The following is a 5,000-nucleotide window of genomic DNA, read 5'->3' on the forward strand; positions in this document are numbered from 1 at the left end:
AGAAAATGTTGCATTCATTGTCAAATTAAATGTTTAGGAAATTGATGTAATGACAAAGGAATATGAGAACTAAAATATTTGGATAGATAATTGAATAAGACAAATATACAAGTAAACGAATTGATGAACGAATTGATGAACATTAATAGTGTAAATATATAAACAGATGTTTAAGGAAATGAATAGCAATGAATAAGTTAATATATAAACAAATAAATAAGTAGATATAAATCAGTAAATACACGAACATAGAGAAATAAATAATTACATCTATGAATTAGAAAATAAATGAATAAATAGATGTATGAATAAATGATAAGGAAATCAAGTTGTAAAGCCAAAATACCGCGAAAGAAATTTACTTTTTTTTTGCAGACTCGGAAACCTTCAGAAGACAAATGAAACACTTGGCTTGGTTCATTAGATCGAGATTACAATTGTTGTGGTACAAGTCACACAATTTTTTTTCTGAATTTCTTGAACACACACACACACAGACACACACACACACACACACACACACACACACACACACACACACACACACACACACACACACACACACACACACACACACACACACACACACACACACACACACACACACACACACACACACACACACACACACACACACACACACACACACACACACGAATCTAATAACTTTGTCAAGTACAGCTACTTACAACAGTTCAAACTCTATGTATCGTTTTAAGTAACATTGATAATTCGTTTACAATTTATTCTGACAATAGCCTATGTCTATCAACCCAGACTATTTTATTCAGCTGCTATATTATTTAGCTGCTATAATTATTCTATTTCATTCATAATTGTCTATAATAGAAAAGGCTTTTCACTCGGCAACCCACTCTTCAGTTGACCTATAATTGCCTCAATTTAATTAGAAATAGATAATGCGCGGCACTGAAGGGGATTGTGTTTTATCCGAACGGTCTAGGAGGTTGGTATTTGCAGGAGATAACCCAGAGGTGGAGGGGTTTGAATCCCTTAAAGCCAACGCGTGACGGCAGTAAGAACGTTCACAGAGGTGTCACTGAAGTTCTTAAACATATTAGCGTTCACACTCACACACACACACACACACACACACACACACACACACACACACACACACACACACACACACACACACACACACACACACACACACACACACACACACACACACACACACACACACACACCATGGCGCAGTGGTTAGAGTTCCCGGCTACTACTACGGCGGTCCGGGTTCAAATCTCTCCCATGGCTGAAATAATTTTAGTATCACTGCGCTGCGGGTTGTTACTCCAACTCTCGTGGGCGGGGAGTTGTGTGTGTGTGTGCATGTAAGGTCACAGCATTACTCATAGATCGGTCATATATGATCTCTGAGCTCTCTTCCGGAAGGGTAATAGCTGTCGATCACGAGTCCAAGGCCATGGTGAATCACTCACACTCACTCACTCACTCACTCACACACTCACTCACTCACTCACTCACACACTCACTCACTCACTCACTCACTCACTCACTCACTCACTCACTCACTCACTCACTCACTCACTCACACACACACACACACACACACACACACACACACACACACACACACACACACACACACAATGGAGCAAAGAAGAGAGAGGTGACCTACTGACCATCTACTGTACATGAAGGGCACAGAAATACTCGCTAGAGAGGACTTGTTAAACTGGGACAAGAGAAGCACAAGAGGACATGGAAAGAAAATAAAAAACATAGCTACAGAAGAGATCTGAAGAAAAACAGTTTTCCACAGAGTGGTGGACACTTGGAACAAACTGGACGAAAAAATAGTGTGCGCAAAAACCATTCATGAGTTTAAGAGCAAACTAGACACTGCGAGATACAAAGGCGGGACACCACGAGCGTAGCTCCCCTTCCTGCAAAATACAACTAGGTAAATACAACTAGGTAAATACACGCACACACACACGCACACAAACACACACGCACGCACACGCACACACACACGCACAAGCACAAGCACAAGCACACACACACACGCACACACACACACACACACACACACACACACACACACACACACACACACACACACACACACACACGGCTCATGATATTTAAGGAAAAAAACATAGATTCTTCTAGAATCTCTAGTTACAGCCCATTGCAAAACAGTGACTGTGGCTTATCTGTACAGCCGTCTGTTGCAGAATATTATTATTCCTAACAGGGAGGGGGGAGAGGGGGAGTACAGGGGGAGAAGGGTAGAGGTGGGAGGAGAAGAGGGAAAGGTGAGGGAGGGAAGCGGAGGAGAGGGAGAGGAGGAGAGTGAGAGGAGGGGAGGGGAGGGGAGGGGGAGGGGGAGGATGAGAGTTGGGAAATGGGAAAGGGAGGAGGAGAGGTAGGAAAGGGTGAGGGGAGGAGGAGGGGTGGAAAAGGGGGAGGGGAGGAGGAAGAGAGGTGGGAAGAGGAGGGGGAGGGGGAGAGGTGTAGGAAGAAGAGGGCGAGGGGAAGGGGAAGGGGGGCATTCAGTTTCGTCACAACAAGACGGTATCGAAAAGTTGCAGCTCGACTGGAAGAAAATTTGTGAGATCGGGCGGAGTGTCAGGACAAGGAAGTAAAATGTGGAACAAATACATAAACAAACAAATTGATAAGAGACGGAAATGTCTGCGTGATTTATTTGCATTATAGCAAAAATGAAAACCACCATCGCATTGGAAGAGCCTGTTTTGCTGGAATACCGTTTATTTTACTTGAAATATTTGAGAGCATCATACATACATACATACATACATACATACACACATATGCACAAATATACATAAACACATACTTATACACATACACATAGATATACATATACACATATATACACATGCAGTCACACAAATATATACTCACATATAAGCACATATTCACACATGTACATATACACATATACACGTATATACATCCATGTATATGGTCTGTTAGAAAATAAGAGTATAGGAAACAGGCCCCAATAAGCGTTGCTTCTTTCAAATATACTACAGCTGTGTGTGTGTGTGTGTGTGTGTGTGTGTGTGTGTGTGTGTGTGTGTGTGTGTGTGTGTGTGTGTGTGTGTGTGTGTGTGTGTGTGTGTGTGTGTGTGAACTATGTAATCTACTGAACGAAGAAAAACACTACAATTCCAGAGCCACAACCTTCACTTCGCAATTTTTATTTCTGCTAACGCCAGACGCCTTGAAGAGGTTCAACTACCTATTCACATCATTTGCATCACTTGAACGCATTCAAAAGCCTTATAAACAAGAGATGTGTATCAGATAAAAAAAAAAAAAAAAATCGTGGTCCACGAGGAACCGTGTGTACGAAATCCACACCAGCTGTGAGACCCGTTACCAGGGGAACTATTGGTCTTTGTTTTATATATATATATATATATATATATATATATATATATATATGTATACATATATATATATATATATATATATGTATACATATATATATATATATATATATATACATACATACAATGCAAATGAAATTAGCATGTAGCGAATAAACACCTGTCACTTGTTTGATACACAAATAAGCACACACACACCACACACACACACACACACACACACACACACACACACACACACACACACACACACACACACAATAGTGTGTGCAAGAATCATACAAGAATTTAAGAGCAAACTAGACAATGCGAGATACAACTATGTAAATACACACACACACACATATGCACATGCACACGCACACACACACACACACACACACACACAGACACACACACACACACAGACACACACATATATATATATATTTGTGTGTGTGTGTGTGTGTGTGTGTGTGTGTGTGTGTGTGTGTGTGTGTGTGTGTGTGTGTGTGTGTGTGTGTGTGTGTGTGTGTGTGTGTGCATGCGTGCGTGTGCATGTGCGTGTGTGTGCGCGCGTTTCCTGTCTTCATGTCTTCAACATGGTTTCTAATCAAGGTATGTATGTAATTGAATATATACAAATATTTCACCGTACATATACATGAATACACATGCATATATAATTATGAACGTATACATACATACCTACGCACGTACAGTACACAAGACAACCTCAATTCACTTTTCTAAAAGACCTTTGGCAAGCTATAGTGTCCCTTGGGCGCCTTCAAAACCAGATTATCCTCAGGTACAGAACATCGTCATTTCGCCGCGCGAGCGAGGCTGCGTTCAAGAAGTCTCAAGAGACTCGACCATCGTCCACAAGTATCAGTTTCAAGAAACCCGTCACATGATTTATGTTTCCAGACACACCAACAGCATCCAATGGTCCAGCCTTGGCTCCTTAGGTTCTGCATCTCCACCGAACACGTTTTCGAGAAGGTTCTTCCATCTGGTTCTTACAGAAAGCTCATTAAGAATAGACTCTGCCCGGAAGACTAGATGCACTCTATAAGCTTCATCGTTAACTGCTGAGGTCTCTTAGCGACGTATTCAACTTCTCTTGGAGTCATCATTAAGAGGCATTGTCAAGTTAAACAGCATCATCACATGGTGGCGTTGTAATGAGAACACTTTCATTCTTTCAATTAGGTGCCGCAATGTCTTGAATTTCTTTCTTGGTTTTTACCAAATAATTTCTTTTGGATCTGAGGTGAAAGAGACAAAATGGTGTCTTGATCTAATAAAGCTCCGTTTTAATTCAGGGATGGTAACTCTAGATGTAAGAAAACCTGTTTATCTTAGCCAAAACAGACATGAAAAGGAATCGTCACTTTATTGAAAGGTTTAAAGAAGTCATTATAAAAGAGGCTTGACGTCTTCGTGGTCATCCTCGTTACAGCCATAGAAGACTGTTGTCAGAACATCCACTTTTCATGTTGTCAAGGTGTGAAAAGTTGTCGGCCGAGAAAGAGAAAACGGGCGAGAGAAAACGGGCGAGGGAAAACAGGAAACGGTTTATTTACTGATACCTATTTGCTGGCAACC

This window comes from Oratosquilla oratoria, chromosome 4 (genome assembly GCF_046742065.1).
Source record: "Oratosquilla oratoria isolate Oo_2021 chromosome 4, ASM4674206v1, whole genome shotgun sequence".
In the NCBI taxonomy this organism is placed as follows: Eukaryota; Metazoa; Arthropoda; class Malacostraca; order Stomatopoda; family Squillidae; genus Oratosquilla; species Oratosquilla oratoria.